We start from the raw sequence: 21,802 nt of genomic DNA on the forward strand, positions 1-21,802 counted from the left end.
AGAGTTGAAACCAGGTTTGTGATGTCACCGAAGATGTACAATTTACAGGTGCCTGTCAAATTGTCACTGTTAAATGTCATTGCAGGAAGGACCTTGCAATGGAATGTCTTCCCAAAAGACAGTCTCACAGGCAGAGACTGGTTTGGGGATTGTTGTGTGAGTTAACCTATGTGTTCTTCTATTTTCACAGGGTGTATGCCTATGACCTGCTTATGCCTGTAAGTGACTGGTTGCAATATAGGCCTCACTTAAGGAGTGCATCTTCATTATCGCCCCCGAGACTCAACGGTTTGGCTGAACTAAGTAGTTGGGTTGGTGAAGGGTTGGGGAGGTCTGTGGCATACACTTTAGAACCAATTTTCCCTTTTTTGTCTTGATGGCTTGGACAGAAAGGGCTCAGAAATCTGAAAGGGGGGAAATCCTAATATATTCCCCTCAGCCCGAGTGAAGTATAGTGGGCCACAGGAGTCTTGGATAGGTGTAGCATGCCTTGAACACCTTCCACTAGATAAGCCATTCTTTACTTTGGACCCTGCCTTTGTCATTTAGTGGTTATGATTTAATTGTGCTTCCAATTTCTTGCCCAATCTGTCCCCTCCAGAATATGACCTGACCAGAATGCCAATGATCCAGTAATGCCAGCCTCTGGACACCAAGCCCGCGACTTCCTGGGGACAGCCAATTGGCCATAATCCTGTAACGTCCTTACCCTTACAGGAAGGACTTCCTCCATTCTGCACCCCTGCCCCTTTCAGAGTACCCCTGACCCAAGGATAGGTAGGACAACGTCCATGTGCAGCCAGAAGGAGCTATAAGAAGATGAGACCTTTGTTCATTTTCCGTTATATGATTATAAAGGGGTTGTAAATCTAAAAGGAGGGATTGTAACAGGGTGCAGCCAAGAGGGGAGCCCCCAGAAAGAATTTGGAATGGGGTCCAGAGTTCAGGGTGACCAGGAAATATTAAGATGTCCTCACCACCCCGCCAAGGTGTCAGTTGGGGGAAGGGACAAATGGAGCAGGGCCATTGAGAGTTGTTTTGCATAGTAACAGTTTCACAGCTAACCTCTGGCATGGCCATTTAACATATTTATAACCTCTAACTGGTTTCATAGACATGTTAAATAGCTGTGGCCATGCTTTGAGCCAGGGAGAAGGGAGTGGCTTCTACCCAGGATGTAACTTGGGGCTGGTCCCCTGACTACAGTGCGTGCATAAGAGCTTGGAACTGATTGTAGGAGGAGTTGGAAATGGGGCTGCAGAGGAGGACTGGCACGGGGATTTAAACACAGACCGGGCAGCCATTGGGGAGAGCCATGTGGTTTGGGGCAGAGTGAGGACCCCCTCTTGGCGAGGTGAAAGAGACACACCCACACACTTTGCCAGAATGGGGACCCCTGCAGCCACGTGAAGAAGAAAGCCCCATATTTTTGGCAGAGTGGTGACCCCTGCAGCTTTGGTAGAAGAGGCCCATGCGGCTTTGGGGTGCTCCCTTTGGCCGTACGGCCTGGGAAGCAGGAGAGACTTTGCCTGGAAGAAGGGTGAAAGAACTCTTTGCCAGTGGATCATGAGAAGGTGCCACATGACTTTGGATTAACTGGAGATCCTGCCTGGATGGCGACATAGCTGACGGTGCCAGCGGCCTGAAACACAGACATGTGCTTCTTTTCTTGAGATATAGTACCCTGAATTAGGGCACAGGGAGAAGAAGCGCTGTGGGTGTCTGTGGTATCCTAAAGAACTTTGATATTTTTATGGGACACTGGGTCACTACTTTAAGTCTGTATAGCTTTGAATAAACCTTTCCTTCCTTTTTCACAAGTCTCTGGCATTGAGAGATGTCTTTCCTCTGGTGGCGGACAGATGAGCCCAGTAGGTATTAGTATACTGTCCTTAGGAGGGGCCCCTGTTGTTCTGTAGCAGTTTTTGGCACCCCTGGGTGGGATGCCAAAATACTGCCCCCGCCTTGGACCTCTGTTCTGTAACAAGGTGGCAGACCAGCTAGGGATCTAAGAACCCAAAGAGCATAGGTTTTCTTCTAACCTTATAGTCAGTATTATAAAGTGGGTGTTCATGAAGCCACCAGGTGAAATAAATTGTAAGCACACAAAAGTATGTCCCCTCTATCCAAAGGACCAGGAAAAGGGCAGCCTAGCAAGACAAAGTTTTTAGACAGTAACTGCTCTACTCCAAACATCACGAGGGGTCCCTTTCCCACTAGCAGAGGCTGATGGGAACCCTAACCTTCCACCTTGACCAAGCAGAAACCCAGTGCCATAACTATCACCTACTGGCTATTGTCAGAGAAGGCTGGTGAGAGGTGAGGCTTTAGTCTCCATTAGGTTGTAATGAGGGCCCTGCAACATCATTGGAGACCATGTGAAGACTGAGGAGTGAATCCGGCAATTAACAGGTGTAAACATGTTTAGGTATTAGATCATAGAGTCTAGAGATGTAAATATAGGATTTAATTAAATGTTTCAATTGCTTTGGTTGTCGCATAGTTTATAGTCAAAGATTAAGAAAGTATGTTAGTCATGTCTTAGAGGCCTGCCTGTAAAGCAAGTTCTAGAAAAAATGTTCAAAAGTATACTTTGCTTGAGATAACAAAAGAATGTAGCTGGTTAAGCATAAAGCAATGATAGCTTAAAAATAACAAAGGTCACAAATGTTTAGTTTCTTGCTTTACTTTCAAGATAACATCACTGAACTGTTTACATCACTTGACCCAGTTGGAAAGCTCAAGGCTACAGACAAGATGGCACCAATAACTAAATTAATCACACAAGGAAAACCACTGAAAATTGCAAAGGAACCTATCAGTTTCACCTGTGATCCCTAAACCCTCAATCTTTGCATTTAAAAACCTCTGATTAGAAGTCATTCTAGAGTTCAGGTTTTAAGTGACAGCTGCCCGATTTCCCTGCTGACACCCTGCAAATACACAACTCCAACCCCCCGCACCCCCAGCGCTCTGCAAACCTTGATTTGCTCAGTGTTTGGCTCTGCGGCACACTGAGTTGGCATACCCTCATCCGGGCCTTAATTACCCCTCTAGCATGATGATGTGATTCCCCTCCACTTCTACATTGTGCTGGGATTAGAAGGCCTATTATGTGAGGTCTGCCGAGAAGGTATCCAGCCATATGAGAACTAGAGACATTTATTAGTCTAGAAAATTAGAAGATACAAAATACATCAAACACTGTACACAGGACAATGATGCCTCAGTCCCCTTCAAAGTAGGCATCTTGGGACTCCACACAGTTCTCCCAAATGCCATCAGCTGGCCTGTAGTATTTTCCTGAATTTCATCAATGGTCTGAAATCCCTTCCTTTTCAGAGGTCATTTTAGTTTTGGGAAAAGCCAGAAGTCACAGGACACCAAATCTGGGCTGCAGGGGTGCTGAGTCACCTAGGTGATTTGATAGTTCGTCAAAAAACTCTGCATGAGATGCGATGCATGAGTGGGTGTGTCGTGATGAAGCTGCCAATCATCAGCTGCCCATAACAGTGGCACTCTGAATCATCCGAATAGTTTCCACAGAGGAATGGTCAAGCTTAACACAAAATTTGATGCAGATTCTGTTCTACTCACTCATTTTGAAAATGAAGGCCACACAGTACACATGCTCACTCAATGATGTCTACCACCCCCACTGACTGGTACAGTAAAGTCATCACTGTTCACACATGTGCATTCCAGTCCACTCTCCTTGGTTGCCAGGTTACATCCATGTCATACAATCTGTTGTGCTCAAAAAGGACAAACTACCACAACTTACCCAATATAAAATAACCTGAATACCCCTATAAATATATGGAAGTTGGCTCCAAACAACTGTATTTAAGTGTAAACCTAACAAAACATGTATAGAATTTATATGCTGAAAACTACAAAATACTGATAAAAGAAAGCAATAGAGTGTTCATGAATAGGGATATTCAAATGTAGTAAAAATGTCAATTCTGCCTAATGCAATCTACAGGTTTAACATAATTCCTAATAAAATCCCAGCAACTATTTTTTGTAATCTTAGACATTAAGTCTTATATAGAATGGCAAATGCAAAATAGCTAAAATCAAGTGAAAAGAAGAATCAAGCAGAAAAACCATTCTATTCAATTTCAAAATTTATATAGCTACCACAATCAGGAATGTCTGATACTGACCAAGGGAAAGGACAACACATAGACCAATAAAACAAAATAAACCTGAAACAGACACACCCAAGTTGGGCTACCTAATTTTTCTTTTAATCCTCACCCAAGGATATGTTTATTGATTTTAGAGAGGGAGAGAGAGAGGGAGAGAGAGAGAGACAGACAGAGGAAGGGAAAGAAAAGAAGATAGAGAGGGAAAGTTAAAGAAACAATGACCGGTTTCCCATATGCACCTGGACAATGACCTAGGTCTGTGTCCTGATTGGAGATGGAACCAGAAACCTTTGAGTGCATGGGACAACACTCCAACCAACAGAAACATTTGGCCAGTGCAGATTTTTCACAGAGATGTAAAACATCTTAATGCCGACAAGCACAAAATGCTGATAATATGCTATGTTCACGGGCTGGAAGACTCAGTGCAGCAAAGATATCAGTTCTCCCCAAACTGATCTATAGCCTAAACAAAATTTTACTATAGATAGAGACAAGATTATTCCAAGATTTTGAGAAAAGTAACAAAATTCAAAGAGCTAAAGTTATTTGAAAAAGTGAGAAGAATCAAGCAATTTTAAGACTTATCAGTACTGGCAGAAAAATAAAAATACAGAAAAAAGGAACAGAATGGAGCAACCAGAAATACCGTATTTTGCGGTGTATAATGTACAACCGTGTTTTTAGCCCAAACTTTCAGAAAAAAAATCTTGCATTTTTAATTCAATTTTTTATTTACTTATATTTAGGTACTTGATGTATGTATTATAAAGGAATTTTAGCATTTATTTTTTACCATGTTATGGTACAAGAAATTTTATGTAGTAATTACAGAACACAAGCCTCCAGAATCTGATGATATGAATCCTCCTCTGTCAGAGGAGGTCCAGAGTCTCTTCAGCTCCATCGCCAGGTTTTTGAGCATATTTAATAACTTTTAGCTTAAATGTGCAGTGAACAAAAATCATTTTGACATTTTCCAATAATTTCTCCTGCCTAATGTGTATAAAGATGTATGTCACACTGTTCACCCTATAGTAATAAGGTGGGCATCATCTACCTTATCAAGTGGAAACTGCTTTCTTACAAATTCCTTTTAAGTTCAATAAAACAGATTATCATATTCAGGATATTATTTTGCATATTATGTTTTCTAGAGTTACACTTTTATCACATAAGCATAAATAAAAAGAATTAAAAACATTTTATATAGATTCAGAATTAGTACTACCCGAGTATAATGTGCATCCTTTTATTTCCCTCAAAAATTTGGGCCAAAAAAAGTGTGCATTATACACGGTAATGGTACATCCACACAAGTAAGCCCAAATGATTTCTGACAAATATATGAAAACAATTTAGTGGGAGAAGTAAAGTCTTTCAACAAGTTGTGCTAGAATAATAGGCAAGAAATTAAACCTCAAACTAAACTTCAGATTTTATGTAAAAATTAATCAGAATAGATCAGATTTAAATATAAAACAAAATTATGAAAATCTTAAAAAATAAATCTCAAGGACCTAGGATTTATTGAAGAGTTCTTAGGCATATCAAAAACATGATCCACAATAGAATATATAGATGAATTTGATTTTGTCAAAATTAAAAACTTGTGCTCTGCAAAAGACCTGTAAAGAGGATGAAAAAACAAGTTACACACTGGGAGAAAATATTTGCAAAACACAAATCTGACAAAAGATTCATATCTACAATACAGAGAGAACTCTCAAACTCAACATTAAAAAACAAACCCAATTAGAAAGTGGGCAAAAGACATAAAGACATTTCACTGATGATGATGATATACTCATGGCAAATAAGCACATGGTAAGATATTCCACATCACTAGCTATCAAGAAATGAAAATCAAGATCATGATGGATACGTATACAACTAAAATAAAAAGTAGTGACAATACTAAAAGCTGGCAAAAACGTGGAGAAATTGGATATCCCATACATTCCTGGTGGAAATACAAAATGATAGATCCACACTGGAAAACAGACGGGCAGTTTCTTAAAAAACTAAACATATTCATCACACGAATCAGCAATGTCACTCCCGGACATTCCACACAATAAACTTAGGTCTACAAATCTGAATACAAGCATCTTACTTCAGCGTTACTCATGAGAGCCCAGAACTTAAAAATCTCCTTAAACAAGTTAACAGTTAAATAAACTGTGGTACATGGAATACTAGTCAGCAATAAAGGGGAACCAACTATTGATACATGCAACAAATTGGATGGACGTTAAGGGTATCATTTTGAGTGAAAAAAGGTCAATTTTGAAAGGTCATTTATGACTGATTCTATTCATGTAACTTTCACAAAGGGACAAGATTATAAAGATGGAAAACAGACTAGTGCTTTGCCTGAAATTAGGGGGAGAGAAAAGGATAGGTAGGACTATAAAGCAGTAACGTGAGGGAGAACTTTGGTATTAATGGAGTAGTTCTGTATTGTGACTGTGACTGTGGTTGTGTGAATCTCACATGTGATCAAGAGGCACAGAACCATACAGACTATTGTACTAATGTTAATTTCCTGGTCTTGATATTATTGTATAGCTGTAATCACGGGGAAAAACTGGGTAACATGGATTTCCTGTGGGGTTATTGCTCTAAAACCCCAAAGGAAATCTATTATTTCAAAATAAAAAGTAAAAACACACACACAAAACCCTAAACAAAGTAACATCTATTTATAGTGCTGTCACTGTACATACTGCCTCATCCTCAGACAGACGAGGAATCAGAAATCAGAGAATCTGTTTCATTTGACCAGGGTCACACAGCAGCAGAGCTGTGATTTGAACCCATTCCTGACTGACCCCAGGGTGCAGGCTTTGAACTACTACACTCTATAAGATGCCTTAAAAAAAAACAGCAGTTAATAGATCACAACATTTTGACAGGTAAGATATTAGTGCATAAATTAAAAATCCCATTTGTGCATGGGGGTGAATTTCACTTAAATAAATTTAAATCCAAATAAATGTTAACTCAACAATACCTTTTTACCTGTAAAGTTAGTGGGAAAATGTAATTTCTATATGACAAATCTGAACATATGTATAATTCCTCCGTGCAAATGGGACAGATCAGTATCTACAACAATATCCTTCTAGAAACTGAAGTAATTAAAACCCAACCAATAAAAATAATTCCGAGAAATGTGGAGATTCTTACTTTAATCATTCATTATTGTGTGCTTAATGGCCATGGTTGTTTCTTTTTGTTACTGAAGTTGAAATTTTTAAAATTAGTGCACAACTTTAAGTCTGTCTTCATAAAATGTTACCTTTGATGACACACCTGCATCCTCACCTCCCTCCCTCCATACTGATCCCCTTTTTCCTGCTCTAATTCTTTTCTTCCTAGCACGTTTCCTTCTTCTTTGTGTTTATCATTCCTTTGCTTTTCCAAAAGAGTTTATCAGCTCTGTATGCTTTCCTACATATTAATACATTATTTAGGATTGGACTGTTTTTGAACTTACAAAATGTGTTCTTCTGGAACTTATTTTTTTATTCAATGTATTTTGGATATTCAGTCATGTTGATATCTGTAGTTTTAGGTTTAAGCATTGATTTCATTGTTATATAGTAGTCTTTTTTTAAAGATTTTATTTCTTTATTTTTAGTGAGAGGGGAAGGGAAGGAGAAAGAGAGAGAGGAACATCAATGTGTGGTTGCCTCTCACACGCCCCATCCTGGGGACCTGGCCCACAACCGGGGCATATACCCTGACTGAGAATCGAACAGGCGACCTTTTGGTTCATTTATTTATGTTTATTGTTTACTATCTGGCCATACTATTAAGAATACAAATCCCATGATGGCAGAGATTTGTTTTAGTTCACCAAGATTCCAAAGCACCTAAAATGCACTTGGCACATAGTAGTGCTCAATAAATATTCAGTGAATCAATGAATAAACTCTTATTAATGCATATACCTGTTATCCACAATTCCACATGGAGAAACTCTTAACTTTAGCATCAGGAAACATGTTCAAGAATGTTCATAGCAGCATTTTACATAGAAGCCCACAACTGAAAACAACCCAGATGTCCATCAACAGTAGAAACAAAATAATGTGATATATTCAAATAATGGAATACTATACAGCAATGAGCCCTGGCCTGTGAACCAAAAGGTTGCCTGTTCGATTCTCAGTCAGGGTATATGCCCCAGTTGTGGGCCAGGTCCCCAGTATGGGGCGTGTGAGAGGCAACCACACATTGATGTTCCTCTCCCTCTTTCTCCCTCCCTTCCCCTCTCACTAAAAATAAAGAAATAAAATCTTTAAAAAAAGACTACTATATAACAATGAAATCAATGCTTAAACCTAAAACTACAGATATCAACATGACTGAATATCCAAAATACATTGAATAAAAAAATAAGTTCCAGAAGAACACATTTTGTAAGTTCAAAAACAGTCCAATCCTAAATAATGTATTAATATGTAGGAAAGCATACAGAGCTGATAAACTCTTTTTGAGAAGCAAAGGAATGATAAACACAAAATTCTGGATAATGGCTAGGCCTAGCAAGGGGGAAAGAAGTGACAGTTCCCATCCAAACACTAAGTTCAACCCATCTATCTTTCCTGAACCAAGCCACTTTCTAGGCCTAAGAGAATATGGAGATGAATAAGTATAAATGAGCCCTCAAAAGCTCAGCCAAACAGCGGCTGGCTTTTGTCAGAGCTCTCTCCTAGGGCTGGAAGAGAGCCCAAGGACAAGTAACCCCCACAGCAGCCCTGTTCTAGTGAAGTTCTTATTATCCCCATTTCACAGATCAGGAAACTAACATGATGTGCTCATGGTCATAAAACCACTAAGTGGCAAATCTAGTATTTGGAAAGTATTTAAATAAAAGGGATAGAGCATGGACTTTAAGGCCACAGAGACCTAGATTATTTCTCTTTACTGATTGCTCTACAGCCTCTAAATAATCTTTCTGAGCCACTATTTCCTCTTTTGTAAAACAACAGTACATGATAATCATGATGATAATGATTACCATGTTGAGAACTTACTGTGTTGCTGTGCTAAGTATTTCACACTCATTAGAACAAACTTGAGGCAAGATTATTACAAAGATTCTATGAATAAATGTACAATAAGGGTCTAATGATGCCAAGCTAGTACCTTGTAAACCCATGTACTAAACTCTGTGCCTTCCAATTAAAACCAGATACCAGCTGACTCCTCTGGGAGGACCAGCATGGCCTCACCTACCTGAATTCCTCCAACTATGATCTACTAAGGCTACACACAAAGTCAGAGTCATAGATGTACCTCTACCTAACAAGTGACCAACTAAACGTTGGTGAATCTCAACTTTATGTCTCTACCCAAAGGTCATTCCAAAGATGTACAAGAAAAACCAGGACCTGCATATTACATAGTAAATACCCCCAATGCCTGTATGAAGAAAGGACTCTTCCCTGACAAACTATTCTGGGAAGACTGAGAATACCATAGAAACATAATTTAACCCATTTTTAAAAAGGAGAATATTCAAAATCTAAAAAACTTAAATTAAGGAGAAACAGTAAAACAAACAGATCAGTAAAATGCTATAAATTGTTTCTCTTTGCTGCTATCAAAAAGGGTAAAGTTACAGAAGCTATACTGGGAAGAAGCTAAACAAGGAAATCACTTATTTATTACTCAAGCTGAAATAACTAACACTTCAGTATTATATTTTCCTACATTTAAAGAAAAGTAAATGTTGAAATTATATGTTCATTACTCATCTAGCTATGTTTCCATATTCACTAAATGAACTCATGAAACATGTTTAGATAATTAAGGTCACAAAATATGACATATGCAAATTAATGATAGTACATAAATTATACGCAAAGTAACTACACTTACTAAGATCTGATTTTATTCTTTTTTTTATACAAAATAAATGTTCAATGACATTGGGTTTTGAGATGTGAATATGATTTGTTGTTACTGTGAAGTTTCAGTTTCCGACGTAAGCATAATGTGGGGCTTATGCTTTGACATTAAGTATCAAAAATGACCGACAACTCTTTGACCGCACATCTCCACACACACACAAAAAAGAGAAAGCAAAGCACATGGATTTAAAGCTTCTTATTAGACTCCATGGAGCACAGACACAAGTGAGTTAAAACGACAGGACCAGGAGATGGACCGCTGCCAGTCAGGCAAGTGTATTTCAACATCCATGGGAGAAAGAGGAAAGGCTCACGGCGGGAGTGCTCTGTCCATGGTCCTGTCCACACCACCGATCATCGCCTGCTACTCAGACTCACGTGTACCTAACAAGGGACTCATTTAAACGCTCTAAGAAGCCCAATTTAAATACACATGGGTTAAAAAAATAAAAGGATGCAAATTGTACACATTCAAACAATAAGCATATGAAATGATGGACTTTATAATATCAGAAAGAGTAGACTACAGAACAAGAACTATTACCAAATATAACGTGAGGATAGCGTAAATGATAAAGGGGTCCTCATGAAAACATACTAATCCTAAATGCACATGAATCAAAGTAACAGATCTTCAGAACATAAAGTAAAAATTGATACAACTATAAAGAAACAATATTTTGTGCTAGGTGGAAAGATTTGAACTCTTCTCTCAGTAATCAACAGCAACAGAAAACACTACAGATATTTTTTAAAAACCAACAAAAGTAATAACGTGATCCGAATGATGTTTAAATAACAACCAGTGTTAAGCAGAATGCCTATTCTTTAAGTGTGAATGGAATGTTCACCAAGATATATAACATGCTAAATAAGCAATAAAACTAGTATGAATAAAAGAACTAAAAACACACAAATATGCTTCATGACCACAGTGAGATAAACTTAAAAATCAGTAACAGACATCTGGAAAATACCCAATATTTGGAAACTTAACAACTTACTTTCAAATAACCCATGTGTAAAGAAGAAAGGTCTAAAATTAAATAATCTAAGCCTGTACCTCAAGAAGCTGGGGTGGGAGAGGCAGAGAACAAATTAATCCTAAAGAAAATAGAAGGGAAATAAGCAACGGAAAGCAGTGGTAGGGGGTGGGTGGAGAAAGAAAATGGGAATAAAGAAAAATGAAACCAAAGCGAAAAATGAAACCAAACCACCTCTGAGAGGTGGTGGGAGGATAAAAATTAATAAACCTCTAGATAAAATGATGAATTTTTTAAATGACCAAAATCAGAAATAAAAAGAGGTCACTTGTATAGATTCCATGGACCTTAAAAAAAAAGTAGTATTGGAAATATTATGATCAATGTGTTGATACTTTGAAAAACACAATCACCAAAATTTTCTTAAGAAAAAAACCTATATAATTTGAGGTATCTGTGCTCTGGGATGCTGCTGACCTCCTGTTGCATGTTGGCCTGTGCACACGTGGGCTGACACAGCCTCAAACAACTATAGCCAATAACAACGCAGCGGAGCAATCAACCCCACTGACAGCAGAGTTGTGGTAGCTACAACCAGTCACAGGACACTTCACACTATATGGCCAGAGCATCTTTGGTTCTTACTGACAAGCTATGGGACCCATTCCGCTCCCCAGGGATATAGCTCAACTGGTAGCTATGGAGGTGGCCAGAGTTCTAAGTCATCTCATGAACAGCAGTCCTACTGTGGCTATGGCCTACAGCCAGCACCTGGCAGCACTGATCAGGAGTTGGAAGGTTACCAAATAATGAGGGTAACACTGGGTATGGTAGGAAAGCTATTCCAGGATCTCTGGAGGCAGGCTAATATTGCCTGTCCCTGTGATCCTATCTGTGGTCACCCTAGAGTCCATCTTGCCAGGACCTAAGTTACCCCTGTCCCCACCACCCTGGGCCCTTCAGAAGCCCCCGCAGTCCTCAGCTCAGCAGCCATCCAATCACAGCCTCCAGTGCCATCTGCTTTAGGGGCCTTGCACTAGTTGCATTCACTCCTTCAAGAGAAGTCCATGCTCTCACATGTTAGATTAGGACACGTCAGTCCCCCAGCTCACCGCTGTCCTCCACTGCTACCACCTGCCCTAGGGAATCCTCCTGGCCAATGCCACAACTGCAACTGCTCCACAGCCTCCATGGCCCCTGGGTCCTTCTCACTCTCCTCAACCTTTGCCACCTCCCCAGTTGAAATCTGCTTGCCAAGTAGCAAATGAGACCTTGATAGCATCCCCAGAGAATTTACCATCAAACTACTCAATAGCTGCCTTAGCAGGAGATACTTAGCTGCCTCTCCCTTTAGCTTGCCCATTTCCCTGTGTACATATTAATCATAGGCTGTCCCATTTTCTTATTTGTCTTAATAATACCAATCTGCTTGAAGTAATCAGCCACAGACTCAACCGTAACATCATTACCCTGGCCTTGCATGACGATGGTGCTGTGTGAATTACCCTGCTCAGAGCCACGATGTGATCCTTGGTTCCAAGGGTCACCAAATTTATTGAAGCCACCATGGCCACTTTCACCTATGCTGCCTCTGCCTCCAAAGACACCTTCACGATCTCCGGGTTCATAGCCACTGCTGTGGTTGTAACTACTGCCACCGCCCCAGCCCCCATGGCCCTGCTGGTCTCCTCTGTAGCCATCGTCACCACCACTGCTCTGGCCCTGCTTGCCATAACCATCATGACTGCTGCCACCACTCACAGAGGACTGATCTTGGACTTAGTTACCTCCACTACCCAGTCTACCACCTCCACTGCTACTGTTGTACTGGTTCTGCTGTTCATAGCCCAGAGGAGGGTTATGGGAGCTTTGCTGCTGTCTCAACCTAGGCTATTGCCCACCATAGCCGGGTTGCTTATCACCCAAAGAATTTTTTGTGTCAAACTATGTAATTGTAACCATATCTCTCCTCCCATTAAAACCATCATTTTAGTTTGGAAAAAAAAGAAATTAAATAAAAGAAATTGAATTTGTATTTAAACCTTTCTAAAAAGAAAAGTCTAGACTTAGAGGGCTCCACTGGTTAACTATTAAACATTTACATAAGGTAACCCCAACTCCAAACAACTCTTTTAGAAAACGGAGGAGGGAACCCTCCCCATTTCATTTTAAAATCAAATGCAGTCATTAGAATGAAAGAAAAGTATAGGACAACATCACTTATGAACAAAGATTAACAAAGAATAACAATATACCAGAAAATCAAATGCAGAAATTCATAAAAAGGGATAATTCATGATTAAGTAGGGTTTATTACAGCAATGCAAGATTGGTTGAGCATTCATATAAAAGCCCTATTATCATCTTAATAAATTCAACATCTATACAAGAAAAAACTCTTTCAGCAACCCAAGAATAGAAGGAAACTTCCTCAACATGATAAGGCCGTGTATGAAAATCCTACACCTAACAAGATTGAGAAGAAGGCAAGGATATTCATTCTCACAAAAAAAGCAAGATAAATAAAAGGCGAACAGATTGGAAAGGAATGGGTAAAACTTTTATTCACAGCAAGCATAATCTTGAATGTAAAAAATCACAAGGCATCCACACAAAAAGCCCCATGAAATACTGAGAGATAATTTTAACAAAATGTGTGTAAAACTTGCACAGGGAAAACAACAAAACAAAAATTAAGACCACCTAAATAAAGCAGACACTTAATTTATTTCTTGGGTTGAAACACTCAATGTGACTAAGATGTTTCCTCTCCCCAAACTGAGCTAAAGATTCAGTGCACCCTCAATTAAAATCACAACAGTTTCTTTGTAGAAACAGATATAAACTAATCTTAAAATTTATATAAAAAATGCAAAGAAATAAGAATAACAATTTGTAAAATAACAAATTTGGAGGACTTACACTATCTGATTTCAAGACTTCCTATGGACTTACAGTAATCAAGACAGGGTGACATTTGACTTCCGCCAAGATGGAGGCATAGGTGGAAACACTGTGCCTTCTCCCACAACCAAGTTTGAACACAACAAAGGTTTGGAGAACAAGGACACACCCAAAGACCAGAAAACGGAATTATACGGAAGTCCGACAGCTACGAACCATTCAACGGGGACGGTAAGAGAGGCGGAGCCAGCAGCGGAGCTGGGTCGAGCAGGACAGATCCCCCGACCTAGGCGTGCAGGCAGCCCGGAACCAGTCGGGGTGTGGGGTAGACTGACCGCGGTCGCACATTTGCGCACAGTGAGACGGACCACAGGCCCCAGGGGGCGAACCCAGTGGTGGAGGGCCGACAGCGGTGGCACACTCGCGTGCAGTGGAACGAAACGCGTGGTCCTGGTGACGGTGGTGGCTGCGGCGCCAGGGCAGCAGCGGCAGGCGGCAGACGGGAAGCCATTGTCCCTCTTTGACCCCACCCCCACATACAACGTCACAACCCAGCGACTTAGTTGCCCTGCTCTAGTGAACACTTTAGGGCTCTGATCCTGCTATGGAACGGGCACGAACAGCCCAAAAAGAACTCAAAGTCCCAGAGCCAATAACTCTAAGTGACCGAGAAATTGCCAGCCTCTCAGAAGCCCAATTTAAGACACTATTTATCAGGATGCTCACAGAACTGGTAGATTATAGTCACAAATTAGAGGATTATAGTCACAAATTAGAGGAACATATGAAGGCTAAACTAATTGAAATGAAGGGAGATGCACAGGAAACCAATAGTGATGGAAAGGAAACTGGGACTCAAATCAATGGAATGGACCAGAAGGAAGAACAAAACATCCCACCAGAAAGGAATGAAGAAATGAGAATTCAAAAAAATGAGGAGAGGCTTAGGAACCTCCAGGACATCTTTAAACGTTCCAACATCCGGATTATAGGGGTACCAGAAGGGGGAAAGAAACAGCCACGAGTGGAAAACTTATTTGAACAAATAATAAAGGAGAACTTCCCCAGTCTGGCAAAGGAAATAGACTTCCAGGAAATCCAGGAAGCTCAGAGAGTGCCAAAGAAGTTGGACCCAAGAAGGAACACACCAAGGCACATCATAATTACATTAGCCAAGACTAAAATGAAGGAGAGAATCCTAGAAGCAGCAAGGGATAAGGGGACAGTCACCTACAAAGGAGTACCCATCAGACTGTCAGCGGATTTCTCAAAAGAGACCTTACAGGCAAGAAGGGGCTGGAAAGAAGTATTCCAAGTCATGAAATCCAAAGACCTACAGCCAAGATTGCTTTATCCAGCAAAACTTTCATTTAGAATGGAAGGACAGATAAAGTGCTTCTCAGATAAGGTCAAGTTCAAGGAGTTCATCATCACCAAGCCCTTATTATATGAAATGCTAAAGGGACTTATATAAGAAAAAGAAGATGAAAAATAGGAACAGTGAAAGGACAGCAAACACACAGTTATTAACAACCACACCTAAAAGAAAAGCAAACCAAGAGGACAGCTAGATCAGGAGTGGAACCATAGAAATGAAGAACACATGGAGGGTTAGAAACGGGGGTGGGAAGGGGAGAAGGGGGGAGAAGGCACAGAAAATAGCTTAGATGGTAGGTAGAAAATAGGGGGGAGGGCAAGAATAGTAGGGGAAATATAGAATCTAAAGAACTTGAGACACGTGGTTATAAACTAAGGGGGGGGAATGGTGGGGGAGGGAGTGTGCAGGTGGAGGGGAATGAAGGGGGGGAAAAGAACAACTGTAATGGTACAATCAATAAAACATATATATAAAAAAGGGTGACATCCATGTAAGAACAGAAATACAACAATGGAACAGAATAGAGTCCAGAAATAGACATATACATGCAAAAAACATACTGAGTTGTCCAAAAAGTTTGTTTCTTTTTCATATGATGGCTCTGGTTGTCTTAATTTCTTTCAAAACAATTTTGTTAGATTATATTGTGATAGCTGTCATACCAGCATGCATTTTTTAAAAAAATTACAAAAATGGTGAAGTTTTGTAAAATCATTTTAATATTGAAGATTGGAAGAAGATATACAACACTTTCAGTGTATTATGCTTTATTATTTTAAGAAAAGTAAAATGCAACTGAAATGAAAAAAAAAGATTTGTGCCATATTTGGAGAAGCTGCTGTGACAGTTCGAATGTGTCAAAAGTAGTTTGCAAAGTTTCTTGCTCCTACTAACTTTCTGGCCAAATAATTTGTTGCTGTGCAGCCGTCTTATGCATCAGAAGATGTTCAGCAGCACCCCTGGCCTTTACCCACTGAAAGCCAATAGTAGGAGACAGCCAACAGACTTGAAATATCCAAGTCAATAAAGTTATTGGTGAAAATTAAAAATGTGTCTTTTACTTTACAGAAAAAACTAAACAGACTTTTTGGCCAACCCAGTAACAAGTATTTAATCATTGTCTCAACTGGATTTATTGAGATAAAATATAATGGGTAAGAATTATGTTGAAGTGAAATATATCCTACAAATTTGCCAGAATGAATCCCAAGTAGAATAAAGAGTTTAATGTGACATCTAGATATCACACTAACACTGCAGAAACCAAAGAATAATCACAAAAGCAAACAGAAAAAAAGCTGGATTATTCATAGAAAGACAAAGGTAAGACTGATAGCCTACTTTTCATCAGCAACAATGGAAATCGGCAGACAATAAAAAGACATCTTCCAAACAGTAAAAGACAGTAAACTGTATAGCCAGAACTCTAAATACAGCAGAAATTATCTTTCAAGATCAAGTAAGATGCACTAGGTGAAAGATAAATGTCACACTGAATAATAAAATTCCACAATATTATGTTATGCGGATGTTTAGTATTTTTTTCAGGTTCACTAATTCATTTAGTTTTAGTTTTAGAGTTTATATTTTTATTTTGGCATAAATTTATTTTTAAATATGTGAAATATTTACATGGTTCAAAAGTCCAAAAAACTGTATTAAAAAAATTCACCAAACTTCACTTTGGTCCCTATCTTTTTACCCATTTCATTCCCTGTCACGCTTCCTTATAGATAACCAGTTTCATTAAACTATGTTAATCCTTCCAGTAATTTTTTTCTTTTTCTCTCCCCAGAAGTTCTTTTTGTAAAAATATTTAGTTTTCATGCACAAAGAACAGCAAGCTTCATACACAGTACTGTAGCTTGCTTTTGTTAACAGCATATCCTGGCAATCACTCCTTATCAGTAAATGCCATTTCCAATCTTTGCTATCACCAATGATAACAATGAATACCATTAATTACACATTGCTTTACAGTCATGGCAGCTGTACCCTTAAAACATATTTCTAGAAGGGGTCTGTGGGTTAAAGGATGAAAGGATCTGCAATTTTTAAAGAAAATGCCCAATGTAACCTCATTAGAAATGTATGACAACCTAGTTCCCCAGAGCCTCATAAATAGATATTAACAAACTTTTGGATTTTTGCCTGATAAGCCAAAAATAGTTATCTTGCTATAGATTTCATTTGTATACTCCTTATTAAGGTTTAACATGTTTTCATGAGGGCTACTGCAGCTATATTAGGTATACTTTCAGGATTTTATTTTCCTTTTATACTGCAAAGCGGCCCTGGCTGGCGTAGCTCAGTGGATTGAGCACGGGCCTGCGAATCACACGATCATGGTTCGATTCCCAGTCAGAGCACATGCCTGGGTTGCAGGCCAGTTCCCAGCAGGGGACACACGAGAGGCAATCATACATTGATATTTCTCTCCCTCTCTCCTTCCCTTCCCCTCTAAAGATAATAAGATCTTTCAAAAAATACTGCAAAGCCATTTTAAACTACATTCATTAGAATTTATTATTAAGAATATTGGTTGTATTATTACAAAAGTAATAAATTTTCTATAGATAAAGGAAATAATTGCATCAGGGGTCAAGGTAAACATTAATTTTGTTAATGTCATTAGAGCAAAGATTATCAGTAGAAAAATAAGTACAATGTGAAATCAAAGAAGTAAAAATCTTGAACTGTAAAACTTACTTAGAAATATCAATATGCACAACTGAATTTTTAAAAATATTTCTTAGTTCTGTCCAGTTTCAAAAGGCTTAGAAGTGATCACATCTCAGGAGCATCCTGGTTATCTGTTTCTAAATACCATTACCCCACTAAAGGGAAAATGTGATTAATTCCAAGTCTGGAGCAGATTTTTTTTTAACCTGCGGTACATGGTAAAACTGGGGTATCTTTTTGTGCTAGAAGGCAAAGAATTAAGGAGAAAGAGAGTGGCATCAAATTGAGACAATTTAAATGGCAAAAGGAATAATGACTAAATAAAGTGCATTCAATATAAAAAAATCTGATACTCAGCAAAACTAATCCTTTGCCAAAAATGGCAGTAACAATGACCATACTCTGCATCTCTGAAAATGAATTTAAAAGAATTACACATTTACCCTGCAATTATATTAGAAACTAGTATTGCCCTGACTGGTATGGCTCAGTTGGGCATCATGCCATGGAGCAAGGGGTAGCTGGTTCCATTCCTAGTCAGGGCACATGCCTGGGCTGAGGGTTTGTCCCCCAGATGGGTTGCACATCCCTGGGTTGCACATACCAGCTGGGGTGAATGCAGGGGACAGCCAGTTGGTGTTTCTGTGTAATATTGATGTTTGTTTCTTTCTCCCTCCCTTTCCTACTCTCTAAAATAAATAAAATTTTTAAAGAAAGAAACTAAGATAGCAGCAAAAATGTCAGCAAAGGATATCATTTATGGCAGCTTCAGAGATTAGTCCCTCCACCAATACAACCATTAAGTTGGGGAGGGGTGATTACAATCAAAATATACTATTACAGAACTCTGAAATTTGCTTAGACATTTAAGTTTGCTGAACTTTGGTAAGAGAGCTGCTTGTATGAACCAGCTACCATGCCCAATGTTTTCTTTAAAGACTTATTTTTCAGAGAGAGGGGAAGGGAAGGAGAAAGGAGAAAAACATCAATGTGCCAGAGAAACACTGATTGGTTGCTTCTCCCACACCCACAACTGGGATCTGACCTGCAGCCCAGGCATGTGCACTGACCAGGAACCAAACTAGTGACCTTTCAGCTGGCAGGTCAGTGTGAGCACTCACTGAGCCCCTGCTGCAACGTGGGGGCAGCAGCCCGCATTCCTGAAGTGGCTGGCTGGTATCAGGGTGGACAGTAAAGACCTTGACTCTAAAATCTGGGTACTGTGTGATTTGGTTAGCATGGGGGTTCCCTGAGAGCCAGCTGAGAGACTTGGCTTTATTCAGTTTCCTCCAGTAGCAGCTTTTCTGGTTAACATATCAGAACATTTAAAGAAGCATATATACACTTTTCTTTTTTAATCTACATATTTAAAGAACTCTGAGATGTTACAGCCTGCATGCCAAGATAACATGTCAGTAATACACACAAGGAAGTCTCTGCAAAAATAGTTTGGAAAAGTCACTACACACAAGCTGAAGACCTCAACAAGCAATGAAATCATCCCTGAAGAAAAATACTCAAAATGTTCACTTCTTAAAAAAAAATTGCAAAGCATAAAAAGAAACCAGGAAATATGGTTCATTCACAAAAAAAGAGAATCTGACAGAAATGGCAGAATTTAAACAAAAAGAAGAATCAGCAAATCTGAAGGCAGTTGAAATTACCAGTTTGAGAAGAAAGAACAAAGAATAATGAAATATGAACAGAACTTGAGGGGTTTATCAAACACTATCAAACATACCAGGAGAAGCAGAGAAAGAGGCAGAAAAATATTTGAATAATGGTTTCCTAAATTTGATGCAAGTCATGAATCTGTACTTCTAATAAGCTCAACAAACTTGGAGCAAGATAAACAGATTTTTTAAAAAGATTTTATTTATTTATTTTTAGACAGAGGGGAAGGGTGACAGAAAGAGAGAGAAACATCAATGTGTGGCTGCCTCTAGAGCAACCTCTACTGGGGACCTGGATTGCAAACCAGGCATGTGCCCCGACTGGGAACAGAACCAGTGACCCTTTGGTTTAGCAGGCCGGCATTCAGTCCTCTGAGCCAAACCAAGCAGGGCAGATTTTATTTATTATTATGGTAACTCTAAAACTCAAATTTTCCCACTCCTTGGGGATTGCTGTTTTTGTTTGTTGATGGTTAGATCAGTTCATTTGTTACTCTGCCAAACTATTGTGCAAAGTATACATGTATTCCTTGTTGAGTGTTTGGTTCCATGCTATCTAGTGGCTAGCCAGTAACTTGACAAAGATTCTTAAATATCTGATTCAGAAGGAAGGAAGGTAGTCTCCTTAACTCTTGGCAAGGTCAGCATTCAGTCCCCAGGCATTCCTCAGAACAACAAAAACACGCAATGCCATTTTCGGAGCCCTCTTCCCCAAAATGCAGCAGCCCCTCCTCCAATCAAGCACCCTCTGGTTAGCACCCTCTGGTTCTTCTAAGTGTTTGATCGAAGTACAGAGTCTGAAATAGTCAGTTCTGCTCATTTTTTCCAGTTTGTTGGTTGTTTCGGTAAAGGGACTGTGTCACTTTGAATAATGCCATCCTAACTTCACCAAAATTTAAAACTACTGTACATCAAAGGGTACTATTGAAAGGATGAAAAGATAACCCACAGAAAGAAAATATTTGCAAATATGTCTGATAAAGATTTAATATCTAGCCCTGGCTGGTGTAGCTCAGTGGTTGAGCGCGGGCCTGTGACTCAGACAAGCGCGGGTTTGATTCCCAGTCAGGGCACATGCCTGGGTTGCAGGCCAGTTCCCTGCAGGCCAACTCCCAGCAGGGGACTCACGATAGGCAACCATACATTGATGTTTCTCTCCCTCTCCTTCCCTTCCCCTCTAAAGATAAATAAATAAAATCTTTAAAAAAAAGATTTAATATCTGGACTATATAAAGAATCCCTGTAACTCAACAACTTCAAAAAGGGCAAAGGACTTGAACAGATTTCTCCAAAAAAGATATACAGCCAATAAGCACATTAAATGAGCCTCACCAAATCAAAACTTCAATAAGACACTACTTTGCATGCAGAAGGATGGATACTATCAACTTTTTTAAATGAAAACAAAGGTTGCTGATGACGTGGAGAAATCAGACCCCTGTGCATCAATGAAGGGATGAATAATGGTATAGCCAATGTAAAAACAGTGTGATAGTTTACCAAAGAGTTAAATATAGAATAACCATATGATCTTGCAATTCTACTCCTAAGTGTATTCCCCAAAAATCTGAAAAAAGGAACTAAAATAGAGCAGATACATATATGCCAATGTTCACAGCAACGTTATCCACAATCACCAGCAGGTGAAAACAATGCAAGTGTCCATCAAAAGATGAATGGATAAATAAAACGAACTATATACATAAAATGGAATGTTATTCAGCCATAAAAAGTGAAATTCCTTTTAGATGCTACAATATGGGTAAACCTTGAAAACATTACACTAACTACAATAAGCCAGACAAAAATAAAGAATAAACAGTGCATAATTACATCTATGTGAGGTATCTAAAACAGGCAAACCCATGAGGACAGAAAGTTACCAGAGGGTGGGGAAGGCGAAATGGTGAGTTTATTTATTGCCTAATGAGTAGAGAATTTCTGTTCAGGATGATGAAAAAGTTCTGAATGCAGTGGTAATGATTACCTAGCATTGTGAATGTACTTAATGCCATGGAACTACGAACTTAACGGTTTAAGTGGTTAATTTCTTGTTACACATACTTCATTACAATAAAAAAGTATTAGTTGGTAAGGC

The 21,802-nt window shown here is 39.2% G+C and overlaps 1 protein-coding gene and 1 pseudogene across 2 annotated transcripts in view; both read right to left on the minus strand.

Annotated features, from left to right (window-relative positions):
* Positions 1–21,802, minus strand: part of TRIM24 (tripartite motif containing 24) — a 140,148-nt gene that overhangs the window by 79,321 nt on the left and 39,025 nt on the right. The window lies entirely within an intron of this gene.
* The window catches only part of LOC118989186 (RNA-binding protein FUS-like), a 34,862-nt pseudogene continuing 19,890 nt past the window's right edge, over positions 6,831–21,802 (minus strand).

This window comes from Sturnira hondurensis, unplaced genomic scaffold, assembly GCF_014824575.4.
Source record: "Sturnira hondurensis isolate 20B ecotype Veracruz unplaced genomic scaffold, ASM1482457v3 Scaffold0006437, whole genome shotgun sequence".
NCBI classification, from domain to species: domain Eukaryota; kingdom Metazoa; phylum Chordata; class Mammalia; order Chiroptera; family Phyllostomidae; genus Sturnira; species Sturnira hondurensis.